At 41.3% G+C, this 20,955-nt stretch overlaps 1 long non-coding RNA gene across 1 annotated transcript; it reads left to right on the top strand.

Moving 5' to 3' along the window:
- Window positions 1–3,022: 3,022 nt before the first annotated feature.
- Window positions 3,023–12,917, top strand: LOC123389270. Its single transcript, XR_006603850.1, has 3 exons — window positions 3,023–3,100; window positions 4,915–5,014; window positions 12,000–12,917. It is a non-coding gene; the product is annotated as an uncharacterized LOC123389270 (long non-coding RNA).
- The last annotated feature ends 8,038 nt before the right edge of the window (window positions 12,918–20,955 follow it).

Raw genomic sequence — 20,955 nt, 5'->3', positions numbered from 1 at the left:
AGAGAGGGGGAAATGGGGCATTGTTGTTCAATGGATATGAAGTTACAGCTAGACCAGATGAATATGTTCTAGAGATCTGCTGGGAACGCTGTGTCTGCAGTTGACAATACAGCATTGTGCTGTGTATTTAGAAACTAAAGAGGGTAGATCTCATGCTAAGTGTTCTTACCATACACACACATACACCATCACAAAGTAAGAAGACACAAGACACCTTTGAGGGGTGGTGGGTATGTCTATTACCTTTTTTGTGATACTGGTATCATGGGGATATGCGTCAAAATGTATACATTAAATGTGCAGCTTTTTGCATATTAAGTATTCCATCAACAAGTTGAAAAAAACTGTTTAAAAAATGAAGGCTTAAGAAAAAATCCTAACATTTTGGCAAATCAACCCTTTGGAAATGTTTTCTGTTTCTACTTTTATCTGGACTGATGATCCCAGGCCCCTAGGCCACCGAGGAGTCTTTGTGAGACTCCTTATGGCATGTGCTTCTTGATCCCATTCCCTCCACTTGGTGTTCATACTCAGGGCCCTGGAGTTCAACGATGAAGTTTCCTCCTCAAAAACAGTTGTGGAGAAGTAACATTTAAGATATTATCTTACTAGAGATATTGTCTTACCAAAAAGAACTTCATTTTGTCCTCACCATCTATTTAAAAACTGGCCAGGTTTAGAACGATGGGTTCTAAATCATTTGGCTTTCAATATTTGAAGGACAGAATTGCTGCCTTTTAATATTTTCATTCTGATGAAAAATCTGATGCCAGACTGATTCACATTTCTAGAGGTCCCTTTCTCCAAAATTCCCTTAGTCTCTCATCCACGGATATCTCCATCCTGGCTCCTGTCACCCTTTGGAGCTGCTGTTGCAGACTTAGGGAAAAGAGAGAAGACAATGCATGTGCTCAGCCCACTGTTTTTAAAAACTGGTTCCTCCTGATTTTCCTTAATTAAATAAACTCATTTGGTTTACATAGTATATAATCATGTATAAATGCCTGTGTCAAATAATAGATTATATGATATTGGAGGGAAAATTGGGTGGCTTTGGATCAATTTTAAATTAGATTGTCTTGAGAGAAAAAGTGAAGCACAAAGGAGCTGAGAAATGAAAGCAGCTTAGCCTCTGCACCAGGAGAGGCACTAAGGACCAGGAAAAGTTGAAGCAAGGCCAAGCGGAGCAGTCACCTTGCAGGGTTTCTGCTTTGATCAATATTTATGTTAGTCCCCGGCTGAGTGATAATTGCATTGGTCCATGAGGGAATGAGAAAGAGAAATAAGGAAGAAGTGGAGTTATTTCTTGTTTCATAAATTGCTCCATTCAGATAATTCGCTTGATTTGGGCTCCCACCAGACTGAATACAAATGAAATGTAGCGAAAGTAAACTGAGAAACAAAAGTCCTGAGTTTACAAAAAAGTACCTGTTCAGCAATAATTTGTGAACCTTCTCTCAGCCAGTCCAGACCTAGCGTCTCTGCATTTTTTAAAAATTTCCACTTCAAACTGAAAAGAGGGTACGGTAGTCCCTGAGGTAACATTATATCCTGAGCTCTAGAAACACTTCCCTTCTATTTTCCAGTAAAGGCCCATTTACATTGATTAATTTAAAAAGAGATGTTTTCTTTTGGCAATGGAAACACTGGATTGCACCTGATTTAGTGTCTTATTAATAAGAAATACTAGGCAAGAGATACACATTAGCAGAACAACATTTCAACATTAGGGCAAGGCTTTTGGCCTCGTGCCTTCCAATTGCTGGCCTTCTAAGGTCTAAGTCTCTGGCTCTTGTCCTGTGAGTCAGGGGGATCCCCGAGATTCTGGGGGATCAGTAGCAAGGAGAAGACCTTCCTTCATAGTTAATCCATTAGAAGATTGACAAACGGACCTGATGGAAAGAAAATAAGCACCTGAGACAATGTTGAAAGGTTAAGTAAGAAATGAACTATCAGCTGGAAAGTTGCATGAGAAAAAAATCAGTCAAGTGAGCAAGGAAAAATGAAACCTGAAAAAGAATTTGTAACATAGAAGAAAAACAAAATCAACTACCAACTCCCACAGCTTCCAAAGTGTAACAGCCATGAGAACCATTGTTAGGATGGAAGACATGGTTCAAGTCTCTTCTCAAAGAAATCGAAGAGCCAGTGACCTTTCAACAAGAACTGGGCGGCCCAAAGAAGCACAGATATCTGGGCCATAGCCGTAATGACTGCACCCGAATCTGGCTGGAAACCGGAAAGCATAGAAAGGACACAACAGAAAGACTATTTATGAGCTCTGCGGCCGGGAACAGCAGTGTGTTGTTGCAGCCGGAGCCTCTTCTCACCCCTGGGTCATCGCTATTGTTTACAGCAGAAGGAACACGGTTTTTGTTTTGCTTGTTCTGACCGGGGTCAGAGGCAAAGCGTAGACATACATATTCAAAAAGAGAACAACCACCATGCGTGGAAAGAAGCACCAATCGGCCTGCTTTCCCTCCAATATTTTTGTGGAAAGAACACTATAACTACATTAAGCACTCTTTATCACCATGTAAAAGAGAAACTCAGATTTTACACTTGTTACTCGTAAATATCACCCCATGTTTACACAGTTTTACTTAGTAAAAGAATAATTTAAAATAATTTAAATCCACACTGTATTTTAACCCACATAATTACATAAATCATGGTTTTACATAATGCAATAAGGAATTTATTTTGTCACTGAAAGGTATCTTTAGGGACAGAACTTTAGCATCAGCCTTTTAAATGATGTATTAAAAAACAGTAGAACCAATTGCATATAAATCATACTCTCAAATATATGAAAAACATATAGAAAAATATACCAAATGTTACTGTAAAAATGGATGGCTTCAAATTTTTAAAACTTCTCAAATTTCCTGTGGTGAGCTTCTAATACTTTTATGGTTAAAAAAAAAAACAAACAAAAACAAACAAACAAAAACTTCATTTCATCTATAACCCTAGGATTCTAGTACAAATTATACTGATTCTATTTTGCCTATTTCTTTTCAGAAAAGCATGTCATTCTTGTTCATTTACTCAGCCTCATCAGATGTTCTTCGGCCTTAGAAAGCAGAGAACTCACTAGGTAAAAATCATTAATTCTGAGCGCCCGTTCTGAGTTCATAATGGGCTGCTTAGTTTTATTCCATGCCACAGACACACAATTCATCCTGAATTCTGACCAGGTATTCCAAACAAGGGGAGGAAGCAAAAATGTGCGAGGGGGTCAAACAAATCTTTCCCATTCTGTCAGCATCTTCGTTTTCACACATGGTGAAAGTTATTTTTTTTTTAATATTTGATTTATTTATTTGACAGACAGAGATCACAAGTAGGCAGAGAGGCAGGCAGAGAGAGAGAGGAAGGGAAGCAGGCTCCCTGGTGAGCAGAAAGCCCGATGTGATGTGGGGCTCGATTCCAGGACCCTGAGACCATGACCTGAGCTGAAGGCAGAGGCTTAACCCCCTGAGCCACCCGGGCACCCACACATGGTGAAAGTTTTATAAGCTCAAAGACGTTGACACCAGAATTGGCAATATGACCTTGAGGAACTAATTGGAAGTGTGCTTTGATCCTTCAGATGAAACGTGAAAAATGTAAAAGCAGTAGGGTAGAATTTAGCATTTAGTACTGATAACGTGAGAGGGCAAATTTATCTGATGGGGTCATGAATCTTCTGAACCCTTCTAAAAGGGTTAATTTTTTTTTTTTTTTTTTTTTTTTTTGTACAAAAGCAGAACAAGTGAAAAAGGGTACTAAAGAAAAGACATTTGGGGAAGAAAATTCCTTCCTTTGAGTATTGTTTTAGTTTCATAATCAACCAAAAAACTCCCCTTTTCCAGACGTTTGTGGATTGCTAACAGTACCAAAAGGGAGGTCATAGATACTCTGGCTGCACCCAGTTACCACAGATGGGATCCTGCTGCTCAAGTCGGAGAGTCCCAGAGTGATAAACACCTTTAAAAAGGTAGTTTGAGCATCTGCCTTTGGCTCAGGTCATGATCCAGGGTCCAGGGATCGGGCCCTGCGTTGGGTTCTCTGCTCAGCAGGGAGTCAGCTTCTCCTTCTCTCTCTGCCCCTCCCCCCTTGTGCACACACACTCTCTCTCAAATAAATAAAATCTTTCAAAAAAAAAGGTAATCTGAAATTCCAACTCTAATTCCCATCTAGGTGAAGACAGAACATCTTATCTTTCTTCTGTTCACTTTCCCCAGTTTGGGAATCAATGGTGAGAACCACCATTGTATTACCTCACTCCCAAACAGTCCTTGATGTCATTCAGCCAAGATTGTGGCTTTTTGGTTGACATCATGAAAAAAACAAAAGCTCCAAGCCCTCTTCATTTTTCATTTTTCTTCCTGAACCACAGTGTTAGGCTCTTCTTCGGACCACAGTGGGATAGAAAGATGTAAGATGGGGATGGCAATATAATTTAAAGAGTATAATTTAAAGAATTTCTGTAAGATTTGAGGGTGAAGTACCTCCAAGTTGTTGGAAGGCTTCTTGTACTTTTAGACTTATAGACAAATGCCATGCTCCCATTTCTCATTATATATGAAGGTTCAAGATTCTTGGGAACTCCATGGAGTTCTCCTACCCTATATCAGTTCTAAATACTCATGTCTGAGGTCTGTCTTCTACACTGACTCCACTCTGTCTTGTAGAACTTGAGCCCTTCAGCTAATGGGTTGGGAAGATGAGAGGGCTTTACATATGTCTATGGCTTGGTTAATTCTGGCTCTATATGTTCCTTGTATCACCCTCTCATTCCATTCTTCTGAGTCTCTCAAACTTGGATCCTCTGGGAAGACACTTTATCTTAGCTTATTATCCTTCCTTCTACAATGGAGGCCTATTGAACTTATTCAAGGATTACTAAACCAGTCTTATTTCTTGCAGCTCCAGAAAAACATTTTGAAATGTCAATCTTTTCATGTCCCCTCCTTCACCAGTATTTGAAAGAAGAAAGCAAGAACAGAGATTCACCTACCTTCCCATGGTATGAATTAAGCCACCTCTCTAAGAAGGGAGAAATGGTAAATGTTGATAAGTGTTTTGAATAATAGTCTAGTGGCCCCCTTAGACCAATAAAGCCCATGAAAGGAAGCCCTTGGAGGATCCCATAGCCTGTTGAACAATGCTATTTGTTCAGCAAATGGCATTAATGATGATTATTTCTCTTCACCACCCTCCACAACCACCCTTCTGTGGTTGGTGCTTGACATTGCTACCAAATTTCTCTTCTTAAATTTTTACTTAAACAAAATCACTTCCTGCTACAGTAAACTTTCTAATTTACTATAAACTATGGTTAATAAAAAAAGTAGATGTTGCAGCATGAATGAATCCCTTTGGATTCCAACTCCTATATTTTGTAGATAAGGAAAACTAAAGACCCCAAAATTTCCAACATGCTCAGATACACAAGTAGTTGATGGCAGTTTCAGTGAAAGGCTTGGACTTTTAGTTGATCCTATTTGGATTTTCATGTCAAGGCGTAAGACCCAGAGGATATTTTGAATCAAGACTCACAAGTGGTGTGATGTCTGTTAATAAGATTCTCATGTATCAAAGCCTATCCTCTTATCTACTACACTCTAATTAATAAGTAAATTAAGTTATTATGTTTTGGTAAAACCTATGAAAACCTCCCATTTTGCAAGGATCATATGCTTTTGCACATAAATTAATTATACAGAAAAGTTTTAAAATTTGGTGTCTGCAAAATTCCATCAACTTTGTTTGTGGGAAGGGAAAAATGACAAGCGAAATATTGAAATTAAAAAACAATTCAGCTTACATAGAGGACAAGGTAGCTTGTGTAAGACAGTTTAATGCGAGAATAGGCCAGCTGGTGGCGTATGGCTTCAGCAAAAACTTTGAGAAGGAGCCTATCTAAGGTGTAGGCTATCTATAGCACCTTTCTTCACTGTAAGCATTAGTGGTTTGGAAAACTCTGCCCAGAATTTCTCCATCCTAGAGAGGGAGCATGCAAGTATACTCAGAGGTACTTCTATGCATTTAAGATCCCTGGGGGCCAACTCTCCTCCTTATTTCTCTGGTTGTTTTCTATCAAATGGTGTTCATAAGTCTAGTTGCCTGGCCACACATCTCGATCAGTTTACCTTCCATTCCTTGACTACTGCAAGTAAAGGCTCATGGTATCCAATTACTATTGTTTCCTCTACCCTGATAGAGTTGTTAGACCTAGGAGCTATGGGCAGCCTCCACATGACTGTTGGGGAATGTTTGAATTCAAAGACTAGAATTCTGTTTCCCATCCAGGAATAAGGCAAAGGATATTACCAGAAGAGAAAGGTTTGAACTGCCTATTAAAATGTCAGAACCCCTAGTACTGGTGAAGAGAGATACTGCACTCTAGATTTTTGCCCTAGTATTTCCCCCTTAAACCAGTCATGTCCTTGCTCATTTACTCTAGGGCTAATTCCTTTTTAAATAGTTTGGATGACTTTTTTTTTTTTTTAACTCTGGGACTCAAATATTGCATTCTTTTTCTTTTTGATACACAGTACATGAAAAAAATGAACATGGCACTGAGTTGTAGCTTATTCGTTTCTGCATGAAAGAACAGTTGGTATTTGACCAATTAAAACATCTGTTGTCATCTCTGAAGCCCCTTCTTTACCTAAGGAAGACCTGGAACTTGCTAACTGGGCATTCCTGTTATTATGCCATATCTGTTCTAAGTCTAGACTTGGAAATATAAGGGACTGTCCGTACTTAAAGTCAGTATCATACCAAAGCATGAATTCCTTTATGTAAATTAGGACCTGAGATACTGATTCGTCTATTATTTTTAGTTAAGTTGCCCTATTTTAAGTTGGCTACCTAGTTATGTGAGCTTTATGCAGGGTCCTGGAACTTGAATTAATTCCTAGCAGTTGCAAGTGGGAATTTGATGATACCCACTAAAACAATGACAAAATGGTCCAATCAAGGGCTTCTTGAGGCTTTCACTGATTATTTTAATGCTTTTTCAGTAAGAAAGACCCTGCCAGTTAGCCACCTAATTCAGCAAAATGACTTGTCTGATAAATTCAATCCTCTTAATGATGACCAGATGTCCACCAAAGCCACTTGAGATTTTATGAGTAATGATTATTAAAAATTCTTATTAACTATTTCACACTAGGATTTTCTGTTCCCTGAGGTAACTAGGATTACATTTTAAAACGAAGGAGCAAATAGAAAAATAATCTTTTAAAAAAATGCAGGCTTGCTTGATATAGGAGATTAACCCCCCCCCCAAAAAAAAAACCCCACAAAACCTGTGGGGCATCTGGGTGTCTCAGTTGGTTAAGCAGCTGACTCTTGGTTTCAGCTCAATTCATGATCTCAGGGTCCTGGGATGGAGCCCTGGTCCCGCTGAAGCAGTGGGGAATCTGCTGGAGATTGTCTCTCTCCTTCTGCCCCTCCCTTCTCTCTCTCTCTCTCAAATAAATAAATAAGTCTTTAAAAGAAAACAAAACCCAAACCAAAAAAACCCCACCAAACCTGGTGAGCACTGCGTGTGTGGTGGGGTGTGGCTGTTTTTCCATGCAATAGAAAGTATTGTCTCCAAGTATTCAGAGTCAATGCTAGTCTCCCTGCAAGGAACTATTATTTCAAAGCATAAGACTCTTCTAAGGGACTTGCCCCTTAATTGGTGCCTCAGCTTCCCAGTGTGTACATTGGGGTAATAATTCTTACATTATCTCTGGACGTTTTACAGAAGGGGAAACACTGAGTTCTGTGGCACGTTAAGATTTCATGGAAATGATGCAGGACTATAAAGAGATTTTTCTCAAGGTATCATGGTTTCCTGTGGCATGAATGACATGTGATTAAACAGATAGTTTTGCATTATGGTTAGTCTGAATGCCCAGCCAGAAAACCTGGTACAATCTCTTTGCTGAGTAGTGTAAATATCCACTTATATTTATTCACTTATCAAATTACACTCAACTGTACTGGCCATGTACTTTTTATTCTTTCTTAGGGTGAGGGAAGGGTGGTTGCATAAAACTTGGTTATTGCAACATGTCATAACAGGAAAAGCTCCATATTCAAAAGCAGTCTGTGGTCAGGGACACACTGTGTGCCCTCCGCAAGTGACCAGCCCCTCCTCTCATAGTCAGGTTAACACAGGCTGTGGTGTCCACCATGTATGCCCTTTCCCTGTCTCTGTTTCTGCTTTTGTCTGTCTGTCTGCGTCTCTCCGAAGTAAGACTGAATATTTTTATCCAGAAGGACTATTGTCTTATTTTTGAGATTTGTAAGTGCTCTAGTTCCCTGATATGCCTCCATCAGACCAGAAGGAGAATAGACAAATCAGGTTAGTTTTTCTGACAAAAGTTATATTACCCTTGGCTAGTCTGGATCAAGACGGGTCATCAATAAAGATGATTTGTTCAAGTGTAGTCAACATTGTCACTGCCTCCTTCTTCCCTGCTCTGTACACCCATTTCCCTCTTCTCCAGGCTCTGCCGCTAATGACCAGCACCTGTGACTTCCAGTGGTGGTGCTGGAATCAAACTCTCTATGCAGAGATCAAAGGGCCTGGGGGTTTAACTCCTGTCCCCCAGAGCCAATGGCTGCATGTGGGGGATGGGTGCACGGGGGTGGGGAGGTTGTGCACAAAATCCCAGCTCCCTTCATCCAAGGCCAGACAAACTGGGGTATAATGTATGGTCTTGAGCCCCTATGGCTTTCTCCCAAAAAATCACATTTTTGCTTGGCTTCTTCCTCATCCCTATCTTGCTTCCCAGGGTTTCTTAGGGAGAACTTCCATAGCAAATCATTTGCATTCAATTCTTTGTCTCAGGATTTGTTTTGGACAGAACTTTACCAACAGGGGTCAGGGGAAGAGGGATTAGAGAAGGATGGCTGGGTAGAGGAGTGTCCTTGCTTCCATTCTACTAAGTGAACATGGTGGGGGGTGGGGATCACCAAAGCTCAGACTCTTGTCCTCACCAAGCAAAAGTATACTGATAGTTCCCTTAAATATCCCTTCATACTTCTCTTCATCATTTAAAGATTCAGGAACTGCATGCTATAGATGATGAAATGCTGGGTGCACACATGAAGGGGCTTGCTTAATTAAGGACATAAAATTCCACAGCAAAGCTAGTAGAACAAATGCCTCCTGACTTTTAGGCCAGTGGTTTCCACCCAAGTTGGAGTCAGATGAGTTTAAATCTCAAATCATTTACTTACTAGTTTTGTAACCAATGGTGTTCAAGTAAATGTTTACCAACCAGCTTTTGGGGGAGTAGCGTTTTTGATCTGTAGTATTTGCTATTTTTCATAGTATAAGTGCTTCCATGGTGGGATGTCAAGCCACCATGTGGTGTCACTGACTGCAAAGTACAGAGAGTTGTACACAACTAGCTCTCGGGGGCTCCTGTAAGTCAGCTCCTGCAAACATCTGTCTGCAACCTTTCTCTAAGCCCCTCTTTTTGCCTTGTGCCTTCCTCTATTATACTGATACAGTTACAACTACTCAATCATGTCCTAAGAGGATTAATGTTGTGTTATATAACTTCTTAACTAGTTATTATTATCATCCATGCCAAAAATGACATAAAATAGGACCATTTTTTATCATTGGTATTTGTTAGATTGTGACAAAAAAAATTATATAGCCATGCTACATTCTTACATATTTGAAAAATAATTTTTGTAAGGGAGCAAAAGGGGGCTATAAATGATACTACACACTAACAGTTAGCAACGCCTTCCATTGTTTTCCACTTGGTCGTTGAGAGACTTGAGAGTATGACTGAAACTGGCCATTTGCTTCAGGGGTCACACCTAGCTTAAGTCTCTGTGTCTCCAGAATGCACAATTGTCAACATCTCTCTGTAACCTTGGATAGACAGAGACATCTAAAGCAGTATTCTTGTTCCTGAGATCAAATGGTGGCAAAGACCAGGTTGTCACTGTTAGTGGGATTTCCACCGGAGTCAAATCAGTTTGTATAACAGCAATTGGAATAGTTACCTCAAAATATCAAGGAAGATAGGGTATTCTTTTTTATCACTGTCAGGAGACAGAAATACCAAGAGACATCAAACAAATGTAGGGCACTGTTGCAAAACTTATTTGTTGCATTAATAGAAGCCATTATGTGAACATCATATGAGTGATTAGAGAATTACTAACACATATAAAGTGCGTAAGAGTGGCCCTTGGAGATTTGCTTGTATTTTGTAAGCATATTTGCCAGAGACTAGAATAAGACACTAGGTCTTTAAGAGCTGGGCACACCTGATAGGAATCCTATTCACCTGCCTTTCCACACAAGCTGGACCAGAGTTGCTGATTAAATACTTAGCTGTATTTACACAAGTGTTACCTCTTTCTCTAGCTCTGTGGAATTGGGCTTTATGCATTTCCAAGAAACCTTCCTCCATCTTGATTTACTGCATATAAACTTTGATTAAAGTTTGCCCTGAAGGCAGGCAGCAAAAAGAAGAAGGGAGCCGAGCAGAGCTGAGAAGATGATCTAAAGAGTGGGAGAGTAAAGTTGGCCCAAGAAGGGATCTGTTCATCAAAGTATTTGCCAAGAGGAACAAAATGTTTGTCTAATTGCCGAAACCATGTCCACCGGCATTTGTTTATTTGTGCAATCTGTGTTTCACAATCACTATCCTGCTCATAGCTGGTTGTCCATACTTCAGACATGATTTCAATATAGGTTCGAAGAAGAAAAGGTAGACAAGGCAAAAAGAAGACAATGAGGTAACCTGGGGATTTGAAGAGAGCCAGTAGCGCTTGTGAGAAGTAGTGAGTAAAGGCAGCCTCTCCCTTTAGGCAGAGAAATCTTGTCGAACTCCCATTCTAACAGGAATTGGTTACGAGGAAAAGTGACATTTCCTTTCCTTAATGGAAATTTGTATTTTTAAAGTGTACCACATGATGGTTTGATACACACACACACACACACAGTGAAACGATTCCAACAGTCAAACTAATTAACATGTCCATCCACTCACACAGTTCCATTTCTCTCTGTGGGTGTGATGAAAGAGACCAAGATCCAGTCTTTTAGCAAATATCTAGTATTCAATACAGTGATTACCTATAGTCCTCATACTACTTTTTAGGTTTCCAGACTTTTTCATCTCATACAACGGAAATCTCGGACCCTTTGAGCACCATCTCCCCATTTTCCGCATCCCCCAGCTCCTGCACACAATCATTCCATTCTCTGCTTCTGTGAGTTGGGACTTTTTAGATTCTGAATATGAGTGAGATCATGCAGTATTCTCCTTTCTATGACTGGCTTATTTCACTTCCAGGTTCATCCACATTGTTGCCAATAATAGTATCTCCTTCGTTAATGTTGAATAGTATCCCATTGCGTATTTGTGTATCTATATGGAGATCTATAAATATATGCATATTACGTATATTTACCACATCCTCTTTAGCTATTCACCCATCAACGAACACAAAGGGAACTTTTGTACACTGATGGCAGGGATGTAAATTGGTATAGCTATTAGGTTCTTTAAAAAATTTAAAATAGAACTACCAGGTGATCCAGCCTTCTCATTTTGGGGTATATATCTGGGTAAATAAAATCAGTACCTCAAGGAGATATCTGTGCTCCCACATTCATTGCAGCATTAGTCACAATAGCTAAGATGTGAAAAAGTGGTCTTTCGATTAGTCTCTTCAAAGTGTTTCTCAAATGAAAACGACTTATAGCAACTTTTTCTAACAATTGGAGGTAAATGTCATTATATGAGGGAAAAAAAAGGAAAAAAAAAAAAAAAGAAATGAGCCAGGCATTTGTGCCTCAGCCTGCATTTCCATCCAGTGGGTTCCATAGACTTCCACAGGGATGGCTGCTGTCAGTTTCCTTAGGAGTAGACACTATAAACAAAACAGAGCAAAACAATCTCCATTCGCTCTCTCTCTTACCTTCTCATCCTCTCCATTTGGGTGCTGAAATGTTTTCCTTCCGTTTTTCATAGGCGGCATGCAGGCCACTACGGGCTCCTCCAGTGAGTGGAGCAGTGAGCCAGGCTGTCCTCATGGCCCATCTCTTCCAGTGGCAGGAGACTGCTGTCTGCTTCTCAGTGGCATGTCTCCTCACAGGCTGTCATCTCTGTGGAGAAGAAAGGGGGCCAATGATTCAGTTCATAGCTGACTCATCTCCATGCAGCAAGGTCGAGAAAACAAGAAGCATTTCCTTTAGCAGTCCTAAACTCTGGTGGAAGCATGTCCCTTGGATTTGTGAAGGTGAAGAAACTTGGAGGTGAACTCTGTAATCTACTACGTGTACCCCCTGCACTGTGTAAACAGTGGATTGGGCACGGAGCCCCTACAGCGGCTGCCAGCTGTGGGAGAGCAACACATGGAAAGTCTGAGGAGCAGCTCACAGACTTGAGTGGGAACAAGTCGACCACAGACGGAGTGGCAACATGAGTGCAGAGTATCTAAAAATAGCATGTGAGGGCACTTAGGAAACCCTGTGAAAGATACTGGTCAAGGAGGGCAAGAGGATGGCCTGGCCATGTGTGGGCAGAGCACCTGGGCAGTATGTCTCCTCCAAAGAAAGCTCTTTTCTTTACTCAGCCTGCCCTGAGGACTGTGCCCCCCCCAACACAGTCAGTGTCTGGGTGCTTATGTGAGGTAAAAGAGAACATGTGTCCCATAGCCACTTCTCCTGGTTCACACTCCTATGGCCTGTGCCCTGATGTCACACTGTGCCTCTCTCTTTCCAAAGCCAGTCCTTTGTCCTGTTCTGCGCCGTGTTCGCTTCAGTCTCAGGCAGGCCCTTTCCACAGACAGGCTCCTGGAAGCTCTAGCTCTTCCAGCTAGCAAGCCTCCGCAGGACTAGACCCACTGTTTCCCAGAATCCCAGCCCAAATCCCAGACTTCGATTAGATCATGCAGAGACCATACAGCCATTCCTCAAGTAAGTCTTGAAGCCAAGGAATATGCGAATTGGTCAGTTCTGGGATAATCTTACCTCAACACAGAAACTGAGACAGTTCCCTGAGGGAGATTCAGACTGCTGTCAACCAAAGCACGAGAAATAGATCATGGGTAGGCAAAAGTCCAAACTCTACGCTATTTGTATTCACCTCTGGGCTTCCGTTGCTCTATCCATTAGTTTAGGTGAAAACACTCTTTAGGAGAATCTAGACAGAAGAAAAGGAAAGGAACTGGAAAGAGAGCAAAGAGGAGAAGGGAATAATCATATTGATAAAGCACCATGAAGACAGAAGGCAACCTTGTGACTTTTGAGATGTCTCAGACTTGTTCAAAACTTACTTTTTAATCTGGGGTGCCTGGGTGGCTCAGTGGGTTAAGTCGCTGCCTTCAGCTCAGGTCATGATCTCAGGGTCCTGGGATCGAGTCCTGCATCAGGCTCGCTGCTCAGCAGGGAGCCTGCTTCCTCCTCTCTCTCTCTCTGCCTGCCTCTCTGCCTACTTGTGATCTCTCTCTGTCAAATAAATAAATAAAATCTTTGAAAAAAAAAAAACTTACTTTTTAATCTGACCCACAAGTAAAAACTCATTTGTTCAGAGTCCCTAATGTATGTTGGGAGCAGTTCTAGATGCTGTGGACGAGGCAAGCTTCATGCTCTCAAGGTGTTTCCACTCTGATGGGGAGAGATAGGTAGATAGGTGTGTGGATGGACGGACGGATGGATGGATAGCTAGCTAGCTAGGAAGATAGATAAATGTCACTAGATGTGGGAGGAGAGAGAGGAAGATAAAGTAGAGGCACTATCCTTGACCTTAGGGAATGTATACTTTTAGAAGAAACTAAATATACATAGCATAGCACCTGAAGAAAATAGCCCAACATTATATCAAATTTTATGAAAGCGCACTTGGTATACTGAGGCTGAAAATTTTTTGGAAAGAGCAGATCGAGTTGAAATTATTTGAGAAAGGGTTGGTGGTATTATTCTCTAGCATTGCAGCTTTGTTTGGTGAAGTTGAAAAATATCCAAGCATCGCAAGAAGAAGGGAACAAATACAGTCTAGTATTTCCCAAACTTGCTTGACAGTAAGATTCATCTCAAGTGTTTTTTTTTTTTTTTTTTTTTTAATCAGACTCCTGGGTTCTATCCAGACCTTCGGATTCACATCTCCCCCAGGCTACGATGGGTAATCAGTATTTTAACCAATAACCTGATTGCTTGTTATCATCAGGAAAGTGTAAGGATCCCTACCTAGAGGGCTGGCAGGTACCAAGAAGGTAAAGGCTAGCATGTGGGATGTCTTAAGGTCCTCAGTCATTCTAGCACTGCGTCTATTGTCCATTTCTGGCAAGGACTGCAGAACTATTGCTAAAGACCATCTTCTCTCCAGTTTATAGAAAGCGAAGATACAAGGGGATAACAGATGGCCACTGGACCTAGTAGAAAGGGCAGAGAATAAATGCCAGCAAAGCACGTGAAAGTAGATAGGTTTTCTCCGGCAAGCAGAAAAAGGGCTTTGAAGACTATAGGCCAGAATATCCAGAGTGTATGCTTCGAATTCAATTAAGTCCCTGAGTTTTCCACGCAGCCCATTTCCCCAGTGCTCCACCAGCACCTGCCGCTGCACTGAAAACGCCTTGTGGATGCAAGTCCCTCCCCACAGTGGGAGAGGACAGCTGCTTAACAATCGCCATGTGCCGCAGGGCAGAAGGTGAAGCACAAGCCCAGCGGATGGCTGGGGAGGCCCTAGGTAGACCGCAGGGAAGATTCTGACAAGACAGAAACCAGAACGGAAATTCTACTAAGACTATTACTGTACTCCACACCCATAATCTGTCAGGAAATGTCTTGGGTGTTTGCAACTATAAATAGCTAAGACCTTAGGGCTTCCTAACTGAGCTTGTGGGAATTAATAGCATCACTGCTTGCTGCAGCAGGTGGGGTCTTAATTTAAATCATGTTTCCTGATCTCTGGGTAGTTCATGAGATTCAAGGCAGCTAAGACATCCCTGCCAACCATGAGCCATAACCAATGGGGTAGACATTAGTGCTGTTTACAGAAAGATTCTGTGAAGGTTCTGACTGGACATATAGTAGGACTACACTTCCCCACTCCTCAGAAATTGGGTGGAACCATAGGATTCACTATGGCCAATGAAATGTCATGTTCCACTCCAGATGGTTCTTCAGAAACTGCTATATGGCTGGCCGCTATCTCTTTCTCTCTCTCCAATGAAAGGCAAGTAAGTGGTGGCAGATGGTGGCTGCAATTTCAGCCTGGTCCTGGAGACGAGCCCTAGAACAGTGGCAATCCTCAGCTGAACCATGACAGACATGTAGTGTGAGTGATGTGTGGTTTTAAGTCCCCGGGACTGGGGGCTGTTATGGCAGCACAGTCTAATCTCTGGTGATCTGTGCTTTCCCCTCGTTCAGATAATAGCAATCATATGATCATGCCTCATCTGTTCACTTTGTCAGACGGGAAGGAAGAATCTGCTCTTAACAAATCCATAGCACTGTAAATCCCACATCCGTTTGCCTAAAAGCAAGGTAGACCTTTCTTTGTTCTTTGCCAACAGAAATGTGGCTTTTTGTTAAAATTAAACTAATAGTTTTCTAACTATGTTAATACTTCCATTAGTTTCTCTAACATAATGTTTGGCTTCTCTTGCTGGCTTCCTGAGTCAGTTCCCTATTTCTTGCATACATTGTTCTACTAGCAACCCGGTTGGCTTCTCTGCCTCTGTGACTCTTCTCTTTGTACCATTTCCAAGGTGTTTCATTTTTTTTAAAAGATTTTATTTATTTATTTGACAGACAGAGATCACAAGTAGGCAGAGAGGCAGGCAGAAAGAGAGGAGGAAGCAGGCTCCCTGCCGAGCAGAGAGCCTATCCGGGGCTTGATCCCAGGACTCTGGGATCATGACCTGAGCTGAAGACAGAGGCTTTAACCCACTGAGCCACCCAGGCACCCCTCCAGGGTGTTTCATTATTAATCTCAACCTCACTCTTGAACAGTTTACGTTCCTGTTTCAAAGCTCACTATTGCTTCTCAATGCCTGTAAGATAAAATATTTGTGACATATGAAGAATGGGATGGATTAATTTTTTTCTGAGAAATGATTTAATTTTCTTTGTTACCAACCATACACACACACACACAGAAAACCACAGGAAGGAAGATGCTGAACCATCGATTAGTAAAGTATTTCTGTAAAGACCCATAACTTTCCCCCAAGTGCCTAAGAGATGTGTCAGAGCCAGAGGAACCTCAACCCAGGCCCATGTACTCTGTGCCACCATGAAATCTGGGACAACTATAAAGTATAGCAATTGTAATGTCTTATGTGTTCTTACAATAAACCACCATACTTAGAGCCTTAGGAAGCCTCTTCCTATTCAGGAGGAGCCTTACATACACCCTGTGAGTCTTACTTATTGTTTGAAGTCCTAAAAACCCGGGTGATTTTTGAACTATAGCTGACACTGGGTGCAAACTGGTTAATTCAACTCTTTCACAAGTGTAGGAATGTAAGTTACCAAATGACCTATACTCTATAAATGTCCCGACTTTATTTAAAGAAAATTTCATTTTTTCCACTAATCAAGAAATAGATCAAGTATATTTATTCCAAAAAATTTGGAAATTATATAGCTGTAGAAAAAAGAAAAACATAAATCATGCAGTCTCACTATCAAAGTAAGCCTTTAACTTTATTTTAGATTCAGAGTATTTCCTTTTCTTTCTTTCTACATATGGGAAGCCCATCCCATCCTGATCCTCACCTTCGAGACTATGGACAAACTGCAAATACAAGTCATCTCCTGTTAAACTAAGCAATCTTCACAGGCCTCAGTGAATGGTTTACATGGCCATTCCCTAAACCCCTTTTACCTGCCAGAGTTCAGTCAAGGAAACAAAGCCCCATGGGTATTATGGCTCATAAAATAAATAAATAAATAAATAAATAAATATTTTATGGCTCATAAAATAAATAAATAAAATAAATTCTGTATTTCCATAATATTCCATAATATTTCTATTATGAAAATTAGACTTTATACAAATGTGGCCCCCTGCTGGGGAAGTGGAAGTTTAAGGATCAGGGAAAGAATTAATGTAGCCGCTGGATGACCACTGGCAAGGTTCTGAAGACAGAGTTTGAAGAGAAACACAAGAAGCCCAGTGCATCCTACCACCAAACTGGAACAACAAAGGAGGAGCTTACGGAGACACCCACAGAAGGCTGTCTTCCCTGTGAAGCTACAGCATCTGTAGGTGCACAGCTAGCAAGGGGTGATGGACCTGGAGCATGGCTGTAGCCTTGTTGAGTGGACATTCATGTTGCTGAGTCCATGACTAACCCCTATTCCTGCTGACATGGCCGCTGTATTTATTAGCTTAATGGGCAAGGACAGGTGTTGCTCAGAAAAGAGGCTGACCAAGAGCCACAGAACTGGTCATCTTACCCACCTGATCACTAAGATTCTTTGTGAAACTAAAAACAACAACAACAACAAAAAAAAACAAAACAAACTTTTCATATTTTGCCTATTCTGAGAGAAGTCTCCACAGGCTTCTCCCCAGACTTCCTTGCTACCAAGTTCCTGACCATCCAACCAAACCACTAGTCATTGCCCTTGAAGTGATGTAATTCCATATGTTGCTCTCTCTCCTTCTAGGTAGATACAGGGACTAAGAAGAGCTGGGGCCATAACTATAATTGACTACAGAATTTAATATTTTGTCCACAGAGGAAGGTTGGAGCCTAGGACTGAGGACTTCTCATTTAATAAAGTTTCATCATTTCCAAAAATCTTCTGGCACAACTTCTGGAGTTGGCATATTCTTCATTTGGGTATCCACAGGGCTACAAGTGCTCTGCACAGATGAGATCACAGAGCAGCAAAAGATAGTCATGCTTTAATGTTAGACTTTATGTCTGCAAGGACATTACAAGAAGCCTTGTGATGAGAAAGGGACATCGTTCTTGGAGCCTGTCCCTTTTCTAAGCATGGGCCACTGCCCATGAGTACTGCTGCCTCTGGCTAAGGACTGCAACCAGGGCTCCATTGCCATTTCTGGTTCATTGTTCCTCTTAAGGGCTCCTGGGGGGTGTCAGGGAAATAAATCAGGATATATAATATAGTCCCTCCAGCAGCTCTTGGGTAGCAAATATGTATAACAGTGGAAGTGCTCCTGATTGCTCTCCATTTATTTCTGCAGCTACCACTTTCCCCTCTTGTTTGTTGTAAGGTTTAAAACAACATCAATTTTTAAAGACTTGAAAGTGCTTTTATATTTAAAATCAAACAAGACAAGCATCATTTTCATGCTGGGACTGTGCTTTGCTTCTTGAAGTGTGTGGAATATATAGACTGAAAAATAATAATAATAAAAAGCTAAGTGATGGAAATGAGTAATTGCTTGGCGGTGAGTCTGCAGGGAGCGCACTGACACCGCTCGGCACATATTTCATGAATAATGAGAGGAGCCTCAGAGCTGTGCAATCACTGCCTATTGGGTCAGAAATTTCACATTAGTGGATTCATCAGAGCAGATCAGTGTCATAAAGACACTCTTTCCTGAGGTAAACACATGTTTTCCTTCACTGAAGTGTCATCTCTTAGCTGTATAGTAGATACAGCTAAGTCCTTCTGAGGAAGAAGATGGACATAATTGGATTAGGAGTAGTATATTTCCTTATCATTCTACTTGCTTATTTGGATATAGAAAGAAACTGGTGTTTTTTATTTGCTTTTTGTTTCTTAGCAGAGGTGAGCTAGTAAGTCTGTGGTTAACAAAGAGTTCAATGAAGCATTAAAGAAACAGAATCAAAATCCACACTTCATTCTACAAAATTTTGCTAAGAATTAATTGGAACTGAGAGAATTTAAAAGCTGAAAGAGACTTTCAATCTTCTGTTTGGGGAATACCTTGCTGTGGTAGTCACTGGTGCTTGTCACCAAATATTCCTGTTCTCCCTCCTGGTTCATTGTACAATTTTACTTCCTGTTCTCTTGGACTTGAATTGGGTAGTGAAATATGAACAGAACTGATGTAGTCTCTTCTGTATGAAGCTTTCAGAGCCAGCATAAAATGTTCTACCCTGTCTCTTCTCTTTTACCAATACATTGGGACCACAGTCTAGATGGCAACTGCTCTGTCAACCCTGGTGAGTTCCGGAGAGGGACTAGGCTAGAGCAGCAACCTCAGATAACGTCTCATGAAAATGTAACATGATTGGGAAATACATGTTTTAAGGTAGTAAAACAATTATTTGTTGTTGCTGCATTCCTTACTTAGCCTATCCTGGCTGATCCACTAAGTACTTTCTTTGCAATTTCGAAGGAAAGTATCCTAGATATGGCATAATGGTATATATCAGATAGAATTAGTTCTGAAAGATGGTTTGAAGTGACTATGTCCACATAAAATAAAAACTGTAATAATTTTGTTAGGATTAAATAAGATAATGCCTTTAAGATCTTTAGTGTAATGCCTACATAGAGCAATCTTCCAATCACCATCAATAAAAGCTGTTAGATACACAAAGGCAGTACTAAACTAGGAGACAAATATGCCCTCAAAAGTGATACTGAGGGACGCCTGGGTGGCTCAGTTGGTTAAGCAGCTGCCTTCGGCTCGGGTCATGATCCCGGCGTCCTGGGATCGGCGTCCTGGGATCGGGCTCCTTGCTCCGCAGGGAGCCTGCTTCTCCCTCTGACTCTGCCTTCCACTCTGTCTGCCTATGCTCGCTCTCACTCACTCTCTCTCTGACAAATAAATAAATAAAATATTTTAAAAAAAAGTGATACTGAGAGAGGAGCAAGGTGGCAGAGAAGTAGGAGACTTAAGTATCACCAGGTGCCAGGAATTCAGCTAGATAGTTATCAAACCACTAGGAACAGTTACAAACTCAACAGGAGAGAAAAGAGAATAGCAGCAATTCTAGGAACAGAAAATCCGCCACTTTCTGGAAGGTAGGATATGCAGAGACGTGAATTCAAGGCAATATTTGGGAAGACAGACTGCGTGGGGGAGAGAGGCCGGCTTCCGGCAAGTGGTAGAGCAGGAGAGCACAAAATGGGAATTTTTAGAAGTCTGCTCCACTGAGGAACATCTCTCCAGAGGCTAAGCAGGGTGTGGATCCTCACAGGAACAGGGTGGCCTCAGGACCCACAGGGTCACAGAAAGATCAGGGGTGCCTGAGTGCAGCAGAGCTCCCAGGTATTGGAGTGGGAAAGCCATTGCAGAGACAGAGCTAAAGAGTGAACTCTCAGCTCGGGGTTACCTTAAACCAGGATCCAAGGCATAGTCGGGCCATTCTTCTTCAGCAAATGACATATCAGATAAAGGGCTATTATCCAAAATCTATAAAGAACTTATCCAACTCAACACCCAAAGAACAAATAATCCAGTCAAGAAATGCATTTCTGCAAAGAAGACATTTCTGACATTTGCAGACATTTCTGCAAAGAAGACATCCAAATGGCCAAGAGACAGCTGAAAAAGTGCTCCACATCACTCAGCATCAGGGAAATACAAATCAAAACCACAATGAGATGCCACCTCACACCAGTCAGCATGGCTAAAATTAACAAGTCAGGAAATGCCAGATGTTGGCGAGGATGTGGAGAAAGAGGTACCCTCCTACACTGTTGGTGGGAATGCAAGCTGGTGCAGGCACTCTGGAGAACAGTATGGAGGTTCCTCAAAAAGTTGAAAATAGAGTTAACCTGTGGCCCAGCAATTGCACTACTGGGTATTTACCCTAAAGATACAAATGTAGTGATCTGAAGGGGCACATGCACCCGAATGTTTATAGCAGCAATGTCCTCAACAGCCAAACTATGGAAAGAACCTAGATGTCCATCAACAGATAAATGATAAAGAAGAATTGGTGTATAGATACATATACAATGGAATACTATGCAGCCATCAAAAAAGAGAGATCTTGTCATTTGCAATGATGTGGATGGAACTACAG

This window comes from Mustela putorius, unplaced genomic scaffold (assembly GCF_011764305.1).
Source record: "Mustela putorius furo isolate JIRA1106 unplaced genomic scaffold, ASM1176430v1.1 tig00003964_pilon_pilon_pilon, whole genome shotgun sequence".
In the NCBI taxonomy this organism is placed as follows: domain Eukaryota; kingdom Metazoa; phylum Chordata; class Mammalia; order Carnivora; family Mustelidae; genus Mustela; species Mustela putorius.
This window is presented reverse-complemented; position numbering and strand designations above follow the sequence as displayed.